The sequence below is a fragment of the Phyllostomus discolor genome, chromosome 2 (assembly GCF_004126475.2).
Source record: "Phyllostomus discolor isolate MPI-MPIP mPhyDis1 chromosome 2, mPhyDis1.pri.v3, whole genome shotgun sequence".
NCBI lineage: Eukaryota > Metazoa > Chordata > Mammalia > Chiroptera > Phyllostomidae > Phyllostomus > Phyllostomus discolor.
In genome coordinates, this window is record NC_040904.2 from 114,181,148 (window position 1) to 114,199,240 (window position 18,093).

The following is an 18,093-nucleotide window of genomic DNA, read 5'->3' on the forward strand; positions in this document are numbered from 1 at the left end:
CTCCATTTTTTCAAGTTCTTATTTCTCATTGTGTTCTGGTTGAATGTTTCTTTCTTCCTTCTGGTTGAAACCACTGTTGATTTGAGTCCTGGTTTCCTTCCCATTACTGTTGGTTCCCTGTACATTTTATTTATTTTACTTTTCATAGGCTTCACTTTTTCCTCTATATTGTGATCATACTCAACCATTTCTGTGAGCATCCTGATTACCAGTGTTTCAAACTGTGCATCTGATAGGTTGGCTGTCACTTCATCACTTAGTTGTATTTTTTCGTGAGCTTTGATCTGTACTTTCATTTGGGCCATTTTTTTGTCTTGGCGCACCTGTTACGTAGTAAGGGGTGGAGCCTTAGGTATTAGCCAGGGTGGGGCAACCCAGGTTGCTGCTTTGTGATGCTACATGTGGGGGAGGGGTCTGAGAGGGAACAAAGCTGCTTGTTCAGTTCTCTGGCGGCGTTCAGTCATTTCCTCTGCTACCTACAAGCAAATTGGGCCCTTCTGGTGCTGATTCCCGGGTGGGTGGTTTTGTGTATGTTCTGGAACCCTGTGGTTCTCTCCAACAAAGTCTCCTGTGAGGCTGAAAATTTTTCCCGCTGCCTCAACCTCCACAGGTTTTTTCAGTCAGAGGTTTTGAAGCATTATTTCCCCACACTGGAGCCCTGGGTTTCGAGGTCTGTTTTGCTCCCCAGTTGTTCCTCCCAGTTTATCTGCATACCTATATGGGACCTCTTGCTCCGCCAGCCGCTGCCTTGTCCACCCCAGTCCTCCAGCCACTGCCTTGCAGTGAGTCCTGTCTGCCCGACTGCCCGTCTGCGACCCTCCTACCGGTCTGGATGAATGTTTCTTCTTTAACTCCTTGGTTGTCTTACATACAGTTCAATTTTCTGTCAGCTCTGGTTGGTTTTGTTTTTAAATTTGTTGTCCTTTCAGTTGTGTGAGGAGGAACAGTGTATCTACCTATGCCTCCATCTGACGCAGAGTCCTCCATCACAGGTTTTGACAACATTGTGTGGATTACCATTGTCTCACCAGTCTTTAGGTGTTGAGGTGCTTTGTGATGCTTTGTTATTAATTGCCCTATGGGGATTATCTTTATTGATAAAATATAACAAGAACAGGTTCTGCAACACCAGTCTAACCTGACAGTCAAGAGAAGTGGACTGGAATGCACGTGCATGAACAACGATGACTTCTCTGTACTAGTTAGTAGGGGCAGTAGACGGCATTGAGTGGGCATGTGTACTGTGTGGCCATCACATTCAAAATGACTGAGTGAGTAGAGCGATGAAATCTGCATCATATTTTGTGTTAACCTTGAACATTCCTCCGAGGAAACTATTCGGATGATTCAGAAGGCTGCAGCTATGGGCAACTGATAATTGGCAGCTTCAATTCATCATGACAACATGTGCTTTCACACATCAGGTCTCATGCAGAGATTTTTTGCAAAACATCAAGTCACCCAGGTGGCTCAGCTCCTCTACAGCCCAGATTTGGTATCCTGTGACTTATAGCTTTTCCCAAAACTAAAATCACCTTTGAAAGGGAAGAGATTTCAGGCTGTTGATGAGATTCAGGAAAATATGATGGGGTAGCTGATGGCGATTCCAACAAAGGATTTTGCAGTGCTTTGAACAGTGGAAGAGATGCTAGGAGAAGTCTGAAGTCGCAAGGTGCCTATTTTCAAGGGGACTGAGGCGTCATTGTCTTATGTACAGGACATTCTTAATGTTTCTTTGGTAGCATGTGGCTGGATACTTTCTGGCCAGACCTCATGCCAAAGTGTATGATTCCTATTAGACTTCCAACTGGAGATAATTGCAAAGGAAAATGAAGCTGCAATGCTGGGGACCAGGAGAGAGGCAGACACCAGAGATTCTCATTTAGGAATGAAAAATGCATGGGTCATATTTAATGCTCTGATATAGAGGGGTCATTTAGGGGTTAAGGCAGCTTTGGAGAACAAAAGAGGCAGTAGGAGGAAAACCAGGTGAGCGGGGTGTCCTGAAAATCAAAGGAAGAAAGATTTGTTTGTTCTTTAAGGAGTAACTGATGCTGATCTGTCAGATGCTGCTGTGAGGCAGAGCAATATACGAGAACTAGGAAATAACCATTGCCTTTGCTAACAGGAGCCCTTGGTTCAATGGAGCTGTAAGGACAAGTGAGAGGGTTCAAGAGTGAAGGGCGGTGAGAAAGTGCAGATAAGGACTCATTCTTTTGAAACATCTGGTGACTTGAGGGAATGGGAGGTCAAGGTTTTTGTTAATATTTTTAAGATGGGCAGTGTCACAATGTGTTTGTGTGTGAAATTGCTTGTTCTGTAGATAGGAGAAGGGACAGTAGTGGGAGCAAATTTCTCCAGGGATGGGATCCAGTATACTGGGGTGGGGTAGGGGTGTGCAAAAAGAAACAATTTATTTATTGAAATAGTGTATATTTATTATTACATGAAGTTTGAAGTTTCAACTTAAGTCACCTTCAAAGTACTCTCCAGTTGATGCAGTACACCTATCAAGACATTTTTTTCCACTGCTCAAAACAGTTTCTGAATTCAGTGATTTTGATGCCTTTTAGTGATTCTGCTTTTTTTGTTTCACCTCTTCCACATCGGCAAAACATCTCCCTTTAATGACTTTTTTTTATCAGGGTAACAAAAAGTTACTTGGTGTAAGATCAGGTAAATAGGGAGGGTGGGGCATGGGAGTCATGCCATTTTTGGTCAAAAACTGCTGAACCCTCCATGCAGTGTGGGTTGGTGTGCTTGTAAATCACCCATCATGAAATTGGCAAATGTTTTGAAAGAGTCTTCAAAAAAATTCACTGAAGCCAAACACAGCCTCTCACACCACCACGAGCTAGTACACTGATACATATGGGTTCCTAGAACATTCACCTTGCAGGGGAAGCCTGTACTAAAAGGGTCCTGCCCTCCAGAAGATAATTCTGGTGTTTGTTTTGCTTTGTTTTGTTTTGGAGAGGGGATCCCCTCTTGTACAAGAGGAGAGTGTGACCTTAAGAGCTTGAAGAGTTTACCCACTGTAATGCCAAGAAAGATGAAGTATCTAGGTACAGATGTTAGGAGATTGGATGATTAGAGATTGAGAAAGGTCTGGTGATTACTTTCTCAAGGATATGGTGGAATCATCAGCTGAGGTTGTGAGGGGAGAAGGAGTTAAAGGCTGGGGAAGAGAGGTTTGAATTACTAGTTTCGTAAACTAATCCAATGGGGACATGCAGTAAGCTTGCTAGGTAGTTCTGAGAGCCCACCAGAGGTTTAGGGTCATAAGTTTAATTAAGACCAGCTAAGATAGTTGTTTATTTTTCTCCAGTCACATTTCCTGCTGAGGTGCAGGACAGAGGGAAAAGGTGGAAAGTTGTATTCAGCCAAAATTAGAGGTATTGTCAGACAAATGGGACAGAAAGAGGAAAGGAATTAAGGTTTTATGCAAGGAAAATGATTATAGCTATGGATAAGGAAGAAAGAGACATCGGGCAGGTGATGGTCCTTTGAAAGCGGTGGCAGATCTCGAATTGGAGGTGGGTTCAAAGACTGCTAGAGTGGGATTAGTGGGCAAAGGAAGCTGGTTTGGAAGGAGTGCTTGAAACTGTGCTTTTGGACACAGTGCAGTTATGAGTGATAACAAAGTATAAAGTATGACAAGGAAAGTGTGTGGCCAAGTTTGGGGGAGAAGTCCTTGAGAAGTAAGAAGATAAAGGAACCAAGAGACCAGGATGGGGTATGGATAGACTTTGCAGAAGGCAAAGTCATCTAAGTGGTAGAGGGGAGTCCTGGTGGGAAATACACAGTAAGCCAGGAGCTAAAATCCTCAAGGAAAGACAGAATACTATGAAAATGCCAGATGACAGTAAAAGGAGCAGTATGGACAGTTCAGTCTAATGGTTTGTGCTTCAACGTCTGTCACGAGCATATGTTCATGACAGTCTTTCCTGTAAATCAGCCAGACAACTACTCAGCTAGCTGCCTGCTGTGCAGCCTGGCAACCAGGAATGGACAATAATCACAGACAGTCACTATGCTATTCACTCAGCTCTTATTGAATGCAGGTTCACTCAAAGTAGAACATCAACACACATTAATATCCTACTCACATTCTAACAATCTAAAAGAAATGTGACACACATACAGCAATCAATGGGGGATGACAAGCCTGAGTCCCAGAGTCTGGGTCTGCAGGTCTGGGAGGCAGCACGATGGGCAAGGGAGTTGTTAGTGTTTTGTAAGGAAGGATCTCTAGAGCCAGGTGGGTATCAGGGCAGGCGAAGTCCTCTGTCCAGCAAGGCAGAGCCTCTGGCAGCTGATGCCAAGGTTCATCAGCATGGCATGGAGCAGCACTCTGGTGTGTGGAGCTGGGCTGTCTCAGTGGTGGTCTGGAACCTGCCTCAGTGCTGCCTTGGAAGTGGGATGCTCTACCCTTCTGGGTCTTTTCAATAAATGCCATGGCACCCCTGATGCCAAGTGTGCAATTTCCCCGGGAGCCTGTCTATGGGTGGTCCTGCTCAGCAGACATGGCTACTCTGACACGTGTGCAGATATCTTAAGTGTGTCTCCTTGACAGATGTGTTTACTCTGACTTAAGTCATTTTCCTCTTGGACCAAAGTCATGGCTGACTGACAGCCATTTTAGTTGACATAAGTGACTCCACTTTGTTTTACATGCTTTATGCTATCTCGATCATTTTTATCAATGACATTGTATTGGTCCTGCTCTCCACAGAGGCGCTGAGGGGTCATAAGAAAGACGGGAATGGTTGAAACATTCCCAGAAACAGGAAATTTTCAACAGGGAACCCAGAAAGCAGGACTGTATGGGAAGCTGTTTCTTCAGGGGGTATTCAGATTGCATGCCAAAAGGGCAAGACACTTTTCACAGAAGAGGATAATGGGAGGTCCTGTCATATATGCTGGGCGGCACTGTGGAGGACAAAAGTGTTGGATAGGAGTGGGAGAGATCAGATCTAGAGTTTAAGGTCCCAAGAGGCTTAGAGTTTATACGCTGACAGAAATAAACAAGAACACAGGTTAGGGTGGGATCTTGGGAAGGGGAGATTGGGCGGTTCACCAGTTCTAATATAGCGTCCCACTTGGGCTGGGGTCTGAACTAGGTCTCTGAACAGGGAACATGAGGAGCACTGTAGGCTGCTCTTCAGACCATCAGTGGCCGAATTGGAGTCTTAGTAATTTACATCCACTCTTGAAGTATAAGGGTGTTAAACCTTTGTCATGTGGCAATTGTGTTTCCATTTGACCATCATTTTTATGATTTGACTGAAGTTTTACATTATTTTCTCTTTCCCTTTAGTATTATGTGTTAGCAAGGTCATTTCTACCCCAAAATGTATAAACATATCTTGTAATGAAGCTAGGTTTCTTTCCCTTTCCTCTCCCTACCCTCTTTTTGGTCAAAAGTCTTTAATTCTTTTGGAATATATTTTAATGTGTTCCATTGATGTTTCTTTTTTCCCCATTAGTAAGTTTGTTCAAATACCATTTATTGAATCAACTCACCCTTCTTTAACCATTGAAAATATACCATTCACATATTTTTCATGTTAAATTTATTAATAAATATTCAATTCCTGTTGTAGGTTGAGGTTATGTGGGAAAAAATTTAGTGACCAATTATATAATACCAATTAAACAGTGTAAATACCAATTTTCTAGAAGAAAAAAAAGGCTAGGAGGAAAGTCTATTAAATTTTAGTTAATTTTTCTTCCAGTTAACATCATCACAATTGTGTCCCCTGCAAGTAAGAGAAAGTGTATGAAAAGTGAAAGATACAATTTATTAGAGTTTCATTTGTTTTGTCTTCCACTTTTATTTAGATATAACTGACATACATCCTACATAGTTTAATGTGTCCTGAATAATTGTCTGATTGGCATATATTACAAAATGATGACTGCATTATGTTTAGTTAACTTACTTTTGTTATGTACTGCAAATGCAAACACAAAATGGACTGGCTTCTCCAAAATTAGAGTTTGGAGAACAAAAGTGGAGTCAGTCTGGTAGATTAGAGAAACATCCCAAAGAAGTAACATTAAGCTACTGATTTCACACCGAGCAGTTTCCAGGGCCAACTCCTGTGGGTACCCTGCCACAGGCTGTTCAGTGAGCTTATCTGTGACGGTCTTTCTGGCCCTTGTCCCCCTTTTACCACCAGGAGCTCCACACCCCTTCACCCAATGGTGTCCCTTCAGAAAGCTACAGAACAGGTAAGTGGGGCTGTAAGGCATACCAGGATGCTTCTTCGTAAATCAGATCCATGAAAAGGTGCTTATTAACTTCTGCAAAATAGCAAAAGGGCTAAAGAGATGACAAATCTGGTCCTGGAGAAGTTTAAAACAATCAGATTAGCCCTAGCTGGTGTGGCTTAGTGGACTGAGCCCTGGCCTGGGAACAAAAGGGTTGCCAGTTCAATTCCCAGTCAAGGGCACATGCCTGGGTTGTGGGCCAGGTCCCCAGCAGGGGGCACGAGAGAGGCAACCACACATTGATGCTTCTCTCCTTCTCTCCCTTCCTTCTCCTCTGTCTAAAAATAAATAAATAAACTCTTTTTAAATATCAGATTAAATATAGCCACAGAAGCAAGAGGTCAATAGGAGAACAGGAACTCCTATGAAATACTGCAAATGACTCAGTGAAAATGCATTTTGTTCCATTACTGCAGGTGCTTAATATCTTGGGAAAGCACCCTTCTTGCCAGCTTTTCCTTTATTATAACCGTCCCACTGGGCTTGGAGGCAAAGTTTACCTAAGTGTGCTAGCTAGGAGGTTCAAGTGTCTCCACAACCCACCCCATAGGTGATGCTCCCACAGCCCTAAGGCACCACAAAACAGTCCTTTTCAGCAGATGGCAAAATGTTTGCTGTTGTAAGCTGAGTTCCCCTGGTCATGGTACTTGTAGTTACTGTAAAGAATCCACATGCTTAGTAATTAGCGGAGGAATTCTATATTGAGTCTTGTCTGTTGTTTGTTTTCACCTATGTAGCACTTAAATAATAAGTACTGTAAGTGAATGGCAATGATCAGACCAGCCTATATTCTAGTATAAGTGAATATATTGTGTGATTAAGTATAAATAAACTATCACTATGCTCATACATGCATGTGATAATGTATGGTAATCTACTTCTCACTTTATTACTACAGTAGTTGGGGAATTCCTTATTTTAAAGTGTGTAATTTGATTTACTCATTTGGGAAGAACTAGTTTTATTGGCAGTGTGGAGAGCTGCACCAGGTGTTTCACTGGTGGGGTCAGACTGTACCTTGGTTCAGCAACCTTGGTACAGGAGTTCTGGTTAGGAGAGAATTAAGACTCAAACTATAAGAGAAAGTTTATTTAGAAAGTCACAGAGGTAGAAGTGAATGGCAGAAGGAACGGGCTCAGGAAACAAGTTACAGAGGCAAAAGAAAGGCCTTTGGAGCTTAGGAGAGGGGGGGTAATGGTAACTTTCAGGGTGGGGGTTTGGGGTCAAGACATGAGCATGTTCCCTGGAGGGAGGAAGGAGCGTATGCTGGATCCTACAAGTTTTTAAGGTTGGAGATCTTAGGGGCGATGTCGGGAGAATTTAAATAGAATAGTATCAGCTTTCCAGGTGTGTCCTTTCAGGGTCCTGATCTCCGCTGATTAGTTGGAGCCAGGGCAGGGGGTCATTAGTCAATGCAGCTGGTCCTGGCATCACCCACCTGGTTTTGCTGCTTTTCCGGTCCTGGAGCTGAAACACAGGTGAGGCCTAGATGTTCTCTCTAGGGAGGAAAGGTCAGGGGGCCTAAATCTTGTGACCAGTGATATGCTAGGTGAGGAAAGCTTACCCAGGGGGTAGATCTTGTTTTTCCCAGTTTTGCACGTGACCTTCTGTACTTGGCCCATTGTCCTTGCTCTGCTCATGTCTGTCTAACTGCCTACCACAGTTGGAGTCATCTTTGTGAGACAATAATTTTTGTTATTTTGTTTTGCTTAAAAAAAGTAATGAAAACCAGCTCAATTCCTATGAGCAGCTAACTAAAACATGACAGTTCGCTGGGCGCCATTAAGTAACTCGTAAGGAAAGAAATACAAATTGATATCTGCCAGTGCTATAAATCCTTATGGCAGTGACCCCGAATAGATTGATATATTAAAGCCCTTCACATCCAGTCATTCCAGAATGTGGCAAGCATTAAGTGTTAAAACCTCAAGAAACTTTGTGTTTTTTTTGTCTCAGGTTCTGTATTATAACTACTTAAATGCTTAATTCATTTACCTTTGTAACTTGTCAATAGCATTACCGTAAAATCTTCAGTTTAGTAATTTTTCCATAGCTAAACATTTTGGATTTCACACACTTTTTGACCTTTATCAGTGGTTGGAATACAAATTGAATGAATAAAATACAAAGCTAGGCCTTCAGAATCTGGGGGCCAAGAACTCTGCTCCAGATGACCTATGGCTCCCTTGGACACTGTAAATAAATAAAGTATTGTCTGTGAAAACGTGCGTTCTGGGAAAGGGGTCCTTAGCTTCCCATTCAGGTTTTCATGGGGCTCCATAAACCCTATAAGTTGTCTCTTAGGAAGTTTATCTTAAATAAAGTTTATCTTAAAATGGAGTTAAACTTTATGAAGTTTGTTTTTTTTTTCTGGGACTAGGTTTTAGATGAATTTCATTATATAGAATCAGTCACCAGTAAGATACTCTCTGCCGAGGTTTCTCACCCTCCAAATTTGCAACATCAAACAATGTTGTCACCAATTTCTGAGCCACCACGGCTTGAAATGTAGGTATGGCCCTCACAGTCTGTTTCAGTCCCTAGGTCCTGTCCAATTCCCTTGAATTACAACCATACCTTCTTTTTGATACCCACCATATAGCCCAGAGCCTCATTGCTCCTTTCAAATATAATTCCCTCTTAACTGTTTTCTCTAACACTGTCAGGAAACACTCTGTGTGCTAAACTGAAGAATTTGAGCTGTATCTGAAGGAAATCCTTTGGAACCTAAAATGATTATTAATAACAGAAAATGGTCTAAATCCCCACAACTTCAGTAGTAGCAAATATTACATCTTCTTTATCTTGAAATGTTAGACTTGATTGAAACAGTGTATAAATGATTTTATGACCTAATTTCCCCCCATTTTTCTGTTTCCACTGTAAGCAATCCTTAAATTTCAGTGGAAAGTTTGGAATTTTGAGAAGCATCAGAAAGGCCACTTACCTGAGAACGTTTTGGGGGCTACATGTCACTCTGCCTGGAATTCCATGATAAGTGCCAATTGTATCTCCTCCTCTAGGGCTCCTAATTAGGCAGTAGTGGGTAATTATCAGCCAGACTTTGATAATCACTCCCTAAGAGACAGCCTAGCGAGACAGCTCTTCTTTCTTCTAGGTCTCTGAATTCTATCCATGGTAAGTCCATCTCATAGACACAGCACTACCACGTGACCTGTACAGAAATGAATTCTATTATCACGTTATCATAATATAATGTGGCTTTCCATCTTTGTAGCAAACTCTTATGTGATCATGTGCTTGAAAAATGTCTTCTGAGTGACCAGAGTTGAAAATAGGCCATGCACACCTTTCAACGGGAAACCGTATTCTTTTCGTCTGAGTTTGTTGTCCTGTAGAATTCTGTCACCATCTGCAGTAAACACTGACACCGTTGCCTAGGTTCATGTCTGTTGCACAAAAGTGGCAGCAAACCTTAATTTAGCAAATGGTTTCTTAGGGTGCCTGTGCTCCCATCAGGGTTCTCGGTACCACCTCTTCACTGGAGATGAGGCAGTCCTGAATTAGCTGTATTTCCTCTTGGTGGTGTCAGATTTCAGAGAAGCTGGTGGCATTTAATCACTCATCAATGGGCAAATGGGTTCTGTATCATTTACAACGACTGCTGTTGGTGAACAGCCCTGGGCAGGTTTCCTAAATCTGCGTGCTAATTTCCCCTGGATGCACTGCAGGAATAGAACAAATGTGCCAAGTGCCACCACTGCAGAGATGGATCCAGTCCCTCTGTCTTCGGATACCCGGCAGCGTCTTACTCCTATTCGATCAAAATTCTCCGGGTGGCCTCGTTAAAACTCTGTTCCAGGAAAAGCAACAGCTCGTCCCTGGGTGGGCTCGAACCACCAACCTTTCGGTTAACAGCCGAACGCGCTAACCGATTGCGCCACAGAGACTGAGCTGTCCAGCTTATGCTGCTATGGGTACAGATTCCCGTGGCCACACCTCTGTAGCCGCCCGGGGCGTTGCCTCGCCAGCCTGCAGAAGAGTGTGCGGAGGGCGAGGGCGGAGAAGCGGACTGCGGGCGGGTGCGTGGACACCAGATTGCCGGTGCCTTTGGGACTGGAGCAGACCACTGTGCCCGCCCCATGAGGGGGGCCACTTCCGGCTACAGGTTTCCCTTTGGAAGGCGGGCCACTAGGCTCAGTGGGCTGCTCCTGTATGCTCTTCGCACTGCTACCGGGGGTTGCCCCTCCACATTGTGACTCCACTGAGTTCGACATGCGAGGGACCCTCCTCTTCTCCGAAGTCCTTGCCCATGCCCCCCCCCCCAGTTCCTTTTCTCACCATTTTAATCCAGTTTTTAAAGCCCACATTTCAGAGTATTAAATACATTCACAATGATGTGAATGTATTTAATCATCACCATCCACCCCCAGAACTTTTTCATCTTCCTAAACTGAAATTCTGTCCCTATCTTACAGCAGCTCCCCATTTCCCTTCCCAGACCCTGGTACCCATCATTCTATTTTCTGCCACTACGAATTGGACCACTTTAGGTACTTCATATAAGTGGAATCATACCAAATCTGTCCTTTTGTAACTATTTTGTTTCACTGGGCATAATGTCTTCAAAGTTCATCCATGTTGTAGCATGTGTCTAAATTTCCTTTCTTTTTAAGGCTGAATCATATCCCATTGCATGGATGGACTACATTTTCTTTATCCATTAATCTATCTGTGCATGGACACTTGGGTTGCTTCTGCTTTTGGTTAGTGTCAAAATGCTACAGTGAATGTGGGTGTGCAAATAACTCTTTGAGGTCTTGCTGTCAATTCTTGGGTACATACTCGTAAGTACAAATGATACAACATATTGTAATTGTACTTTAATTTTTTGAGGAACCGCCATATCAGTTTTCCACAGCAACCACACCATTTTACATTCTCACCTACAGTGCACAAGGCTTTCCTTTCCTTTTTTTCACATCCTGGACAACACATTTATTTTCCCTCCTTCCCCCCTTCCTCTCTTCCTCCCTTCCTCCTTTCCTCCCTTCCTCCCTTCCTTCCTTCCTTCCTCCCTCCCTCCCTTCCTCCCTCCCTTCCTCCCTCCCTTCCTTCCTCCCTCCCTTCCTTCCTGCCTCCCTCTCTTTCTCTGTCTCCCTCCTTCCTTCCCCCTTCACCTTAAATAATAGCCATTTCAATGGGTGTGAAGTTTTTTTGTTGTACTTAAAAAAAGTCCTCACCCGGGGTTATGTTTATTGATTTTAAAGAGAGGAAGGGAGAGAGAGAGAGAGAGAGAGAGAGAGAGAGAGACTGAGAGAGAGAGAGAAACATTGAAGGGTTGCCTTCCATACATGCCCCAACTGGGAATTGAACCTGCAACCTCACTTCAACCAACTGAACCTGGTACTTCCGATTTGCATTCTCTAAGGATTAATTACATTGAACATGTTTGCTGAATGTCTTTTGCATCTGGAGTCTGTGGGTTCTATGAACCCTTCCTCTATTCCTTCCTCCTAACCAGAGCCAGCTCTGCTTCAGGAGGAGGAAACTGAGAGTGATGGAGGCCACCTTCTGACAGAGGGTGGAGGAAAGGGACCAAAGAGGCCTGCAGAGTGGAGCATATGCAATACAAGGGAGAAATCTGAGCAGGAGGACCATCTAGAGATCCTGTTGTCTTGAGGGATACTTGCTTCTCTGTGCTGGGCAACATTTGGAGTAGGTTATGTTTATTCTAGCTGGTTAGGGATATTTATGTAACTGGTACTCTGAAGAAAGAATCAGTGACCTCCACCTTGGGAATACTGGAACGGATAACGTTTTCCAAACTGCATTTGTAAAAGTTAATTTAAGATTATGCTAATTTAATAGAACTTTTCATTTGCATTTTTTAGTTTCTTGAGAACTGTGAAAATTTCTTTTTCAGTGTTTAAATGGTGATCTTTCTTGTGTGTGTGTGTGTGTGTGTGTGTGATTCCTCTTAAAAACACAGTAAGATCTTCCAGATGTATAAGAAAGAACTTTATTTTTCTATAACTCCCTTCAATTTCTATTTTGAGTCCCTATTCTGCTGCTAAAAGGACAATCTCAAGCAAACTCAGGATTCCCTTTGTCCCCTTTTTTGGAGCTCTTTCTAAATGCTGAAGTTCTGGAGGGTGGTTATTCATCTGGTCCTTGAGTCACATGTGCACACAATTTGCTGAACAGGCAATTTTGTGTCAATTGCAGATTCCATGGCTCTTCCACACCTCCTCTGAGAGAGAGGAATTGCTTGTGAAATTGGCTGTTGCATCAGCATACCACAAAGTCTTTCCTGGCACAGTCCCCTATGTTTACGGGGCCTGTTATGTTTGTGTCTCCCTGAAATTCACATGTTTGAAATCTAATCTCCAATTTGATGGTATTTGGAGGTAGGCTTTTGGGAGGCATTTGGGGGGAGCCCTAGTGAATGGGATTAGTGCCCTGTTAAGAAGACTGCAGAGAGTTTGTTCCATCTCTCCACCATGTGAGGTGAAGTCCACAGTCTGAAGCCCAGAAGAGGGCACTCACCAGAACCTGACTATACTGGCACCTTGATCTTGGACTTCCAGTCTCCAAAAGGGCGAGAAATAAATTTCCGTTGTTTATAAGTCATCCAGTTCATGGCACTTTGTTATAGCAGCTGGAGATGGCTAAGCAAGGACCCCAAATTTCTTTATTCTTATTAACCTCCCCACTGCACTTCCCTTTCTCTAACCCCGGACTATGGGATGCACAAGTGGCTGTAAAGTTTTAAAGGCACCTTTGTGGAAGGAATAACAGGAAATAACCATAAGTGTGCTCTTGGTGCCTCAGGAACCATCTGAAAGTCTAAGGGTGTCCTTTCAATCATACTTGTTTGGAAATATTATTAAATTTCTCTATTAGGCTGCGTTCTGGAGACTCTCGCTCCATATTCATGTGGGTTCAGTACTTTTAATAGGCCAATTATGTTTAAGTAATCATAGGTACTTATCAAACTATAAAACAGGCATTCCAGGAACCATATGGTCCTGTCCATTGAAATTAAACTCTCAACTGGAAGTTCCTTCTAATATATAAGGTCTCCAAGGATAGAGATTTTAGTTGGTTTTGCTCCCTACTGAATTTCCAGCACCTAAAACTCTGCCTGGTATACAGCAGATGCTCAATAAATACAAGCCAAATCAATGAGTAAATGGAAATTGTAAGTCATAAAGTAAGCTTGAAAAATAAAATGTGACAAAAATTAAAATGTTAATATATAAGGAACACTTATCAATTAATATGAAAAAACCTCTTTACAACTCAACTGAAAAAAATCAAGCAAACAAAAAAATTAGGAACATGAACAGAATATTCTCAAAAGAAGAAATACATATATACACAGGATCAATATAATCATAAAAAGTTTAGCCTCACTAGTAATCAAAATCAAGGTTAAGTGAAATAAAGATCTTTCTTTTCTCAAATAGCAAAGCAGAAAAAGATATAATACTAAAATGCTATCCAGAGCATAGAGGTCACTCCCACACATGACTGATGAAAGTAAACTTGCTATTTTATTTCTGGATAACAGTCTGATACGGACGTCAAATGATATCTACACCCTAACATTTTAGAAATTCTTGTTAGAAATGTCTTCTTAAAAAGTAACCAGGGATGTGACCAAAGTTTTAAATATTTCAGCAGACTATTATTTACAGTAGTGATAGATAAGAAATAGTCTAAATCCCCAGCAACTGGAGAAAATGATGAATTTATTTAGATGATATATTTAGAAAATAAATATTAGTTATATATACATAAAAAATAATTTTTTCAAAGAATATCTAGAAATATGGCCCTGGCTGGTGTGGCTCAGTGGATTGAGTGCTGGCCTGCGAACCAAGGGGTCACCAGTTCGATTCCCAGTTAGGGCAACATACCTCGGTTGTGGGCCAGGTGTCTGGTAGGGGTCGCCCAGCAAGAAGCAACCACATACTAATGTTTCTCTCCCTGTCTTTCTCCCTCCCTTCCCCTCTCTCTAAAAATAAATAAATAAAATATTTAAAAAATATGTAGTCATAATAATGTGTTAAGTATAAAAAATAGGCTACAGTCCCCTACATGTGAATTATATGGTTCATATAATCAGTAAAATAATATCTTCAAATAATAATTGACATCATGGTCATGATAAAATGTTAAAAGGTAAGATGGTGAATTGTATAATCATGATAACTCTTACTTGCACAGTTCTTCTGTGTGTGGTGACACTATTGGAGATGCTTTATACATATCACTTCATTAAAGCCCATAGGAACCCTGTGATATAATACTGTTACTATCATTCTAATTTTCCAGGTGAGGGCATTTGTGCAGATAGCACTTTGTTTAGGTTACAGAGCTTCTAAGTGAAAGGGCCCAGTTTTAAACCTGGATCAGACTCCAGCGGCCACCCCTATAACCTTGACCTACACAGCCTCTCACACAGCATATCTGGCATGCACCCAAATGTGTTGTATGTGTTTGCGTATGTGTGTATGCATGTGTAGTATTTGGAAAATTCTCTGTAATATTTTAGTGGTTATCCCTGGATGGTGGTTTTTTATTTTCTTCTTTACTACATTTTATTACTTCCTCAAACATTTGTAGTAACCAGTACTTATAAGGGGCCAGGGATGAAAGGCAGAAGCAATTTCCCTAAATTACAGATAGAGGGTGGTAGGTGGCTATTCTTGTTCTGGGGCTTCCCTGTATGGGGCAGAGGCATGCTATCTGTGGCATGGTAACTCGGTCAGTCCAGTCGGTACACATGCACACACGGGTCTTTGCCAAGCACAAGGCCACTGTCACATTGGCCTCTCTGCTCTACTCTGTCACCCACCTTGAAGAAATGGTGTCAGAGGAAGGTGTAAGCCACTTGTATGTGAGTGACTTTACAATGTGTGACCCGTTTGGTAATGAATATGCTTTCATTTAAAAAGAATTGGAGAACCTGAGATTAGGTGACTTTTATACTCTTTTAAAATACCTCTTTGCACTACTTTTTTCTTTTTTACAATAACTTGTTTTCATTTGAATGAAACCTACTGTTGGAAGTTGTTTTAAACATTTGTAAATATGCTATGGAATACTTAACACATTTTGGCTAAATGGCAGTCAGTAGATGCTTATTCAGTCTTGTGAGAACCTGGACCAGATGCTTCAGGGACCTCCCTTCCACCAAGAGTCTGAGACATCATTTCTGCTCACAGAGCGCTTCAATCTACTTCAGGAACAAGGAGATGTAGAAAAAAGTTTTGAGGTAGTAAGTGCCATCTGCACTCTGTGGTGTGGAGGAAGTGGGTGTGGGCTGACCCTTGGCAGGATCCTTAGATGGTGAGGAGAAGGAACAGAGGCACAACAGAAGATCAGCCCAGAGGATGCAGGGGACTTACATGGAGTGTGGTGGGATATAAAGAAAACTACTGGTGACAGAGTATGGAGGGCCTTAAATACGAGGCTAGAAAATTTGCATTATCAACAGTATTGTTCATAATGGTGGAAAATTTAAATGACTTTAATGCTCATCAAAGGGACAATGTATCAAGTACTGTGGTATATTTATACAATGTGTGGTAAGGATACACTGAATATTTTGAAAAGAAGAGACTTGCTAACAACAAGGTTTGGGGGAAGTTTGATTAGGCGTGCGAAGGATGGGTGAGAAGACTAGTGGGGTGACTGTTTCTATAAAGCAGATGTGAAATGAGGAGGCCTTATTAGGATGGGGACTGGGATAACAACAGTGACTCTAGAATAGAAAGTGGAGAAACGGTGTCAGGATGCCCCATGCCAGGTTTAACATTCAGATCTCAGAATAAAGGATTATTATACTTCCAGTTGGATGTCACCAGGTGGGGTTCCCAAAGTCTTCAACCAGCTGACAGCACCCCTCCAATGCTGGATAAGCACACACTTTTCTATAATTATTTCCACACAGCATTTTGCCATTTTATTGATTTGTCTTCATTTAATACACGTTTCAGAATATCTTCCATTTTTTAAAAATTTGCTTTTCTTAAATGCTTTGGGGACTCTACACTTTCTTCTGTGGTGATTTATTCTGCCAATAAACATGTAACCCTACCATGAACATGTTTTATTTGTGTCATAAACCAAAATAAAAAATAAAAATAAAACCACTGATTATGAATTAGATGTGTTGATTGGTACCAAGGTTATAGAGACATTTGGTTGGGGGGATTGGGCATGCCCTTGCATGCTGGATGAGTGCCACAGAACACACAAATGGAGTGCCATGCAGGGAGAGATCAAGACTAGCATGGTGGTAAGAATAGATAAATGTATCACATTCGCTTAAAAATTCACTGCTTGCATGGTGAGATGTATCATTGAGGGTGGGGGATGGGAGTTCTGATTGGCAGGTGGTTTTGGGGTTTATTCTCATGGAGACTGAAGAAGCAGGGGTAGTGAAGAAGAGCAACAGTGGAAATGAATGGAGAAAAATTGACAGAATGCAGAGGGGTGCACCCTTCGTGCATGCCTGAATCACCATAGGCAGCCCGTACTCCCTAACCAGCCATTCCAAGCAGAGTGTTCACTAGGGTTCTTTTAGGAGCTACTTCAGGAGCATGAAGGTAGGGAGGAAGCTTCCAGCAAAAAGATTCAAAGACAAATATATTTTACATACATAGTATTGTTGTACTATTTTTCCATATGGAGTATATCCTAAAACAATGACTATTTCTCTGAACTTGGTTCTAAAAGGAGACTGTGTTCTTTGAACAGAATCATTTAACCTGTCACATACCAACTACTGAGGGTGTACTAGTGTCAGACCCTTCTCTTGGTGCTGCCCGGAGGGACCCTTGCTTCTGGGTTATAAGCCTTGCAGAGATTCTAATTCCCTTTTGTAAGTCAGGCTGGGGTTAATGGCTTCTTCTTGCAGCCACTGAGACATCTGAGGGCTGTCCTACAAGTGCTGAGCAGACAGCTGGGAGGCCCCACTTCCTGTCTCTGCATGGTAAGTGCCCACTGAGAGCCACCAGAGGAAGGAGGGAAACCTCAGAAAAGCCAGCCCCAAAGTGACGGCACCATGGACAACCGTGTCTGTCTGCTTACCCTGGTGAAACCCTGGCAAGAGATAGGAAAGCTAAAGTTTTGAGAAAGAATAAAGGGAGGTGAACAAGACAAAGAGAATGAGTGGGGCATGGAGAAGAGAAGGGAAAGAGGTCAAGCTGTGAAGATGAACGGTAAGCAGATGGTGAGATGTGGCCTCAGGAACTGGAACACAGTCTTATCTGACTGTAAGAGAAAGATATCCTGATGGACAACAGGAAGGAAACTGCAAATAGCACATCACATTGGAGCTGGCCAGAATCAACTTTCTTAGTTTACAGATGAGGAAACTGAGGCCCAGAGAGGGGAAGTGGTTCGCTCAAGGGCAGATTCTTGGGAGAATCATCTGCTTTCACTCTCTCCACTTCCTCACCCCCCCCTTCCCTCATCATGAGTCAGTTCTGGAGGGCAGGCTGGTTGGAAGCCCTACCAAGATGGATCTGGGCAGGCATCCAACACAGGAGGGGCCTGGGTCAGGGAAGGGAAGAGATCTTTAAGATCTCTGCTTTTCTTCTGGAAATCTCCCTCAGAGCTACCGACAGACAGGGTGTCTGGGATGCTGCACCTCTAGGCAGACATCCTGGAGAAAGAAAGCTGGCTGGGAGCTGGTGCAGAGTTGGTGGTGTGATTGTGTGCAGAGCAAGGGGTTCCTGAAGCTCAGCCAGAGGGTGCTGATACTCTCCATAATCTGCCTCTGTCCCCAGCATCCCAAAGATGCGCCTCTTTGCAGAACTGCAAGTGTGTTCTTCACTC

The 18,093-nt window shown here is 42.6% G+C and overlaps 1 non-coding gene across 1 annotated transcript; it reads right to left on the bottom strand.

The window, feature by feature from the left end:
- Positions 1-10,113: 10,113 nt before the first annotated feature.
- On the bottom strand, positions 10,114-10,187 carry TRNAN-GUU. The gene has a single exon. It is a non-coding gene; the product is annotated as a tRNA-Asn (tRNA).
- Positions 10,188-18,093: the final 7,906 nt, after the last annotated feature.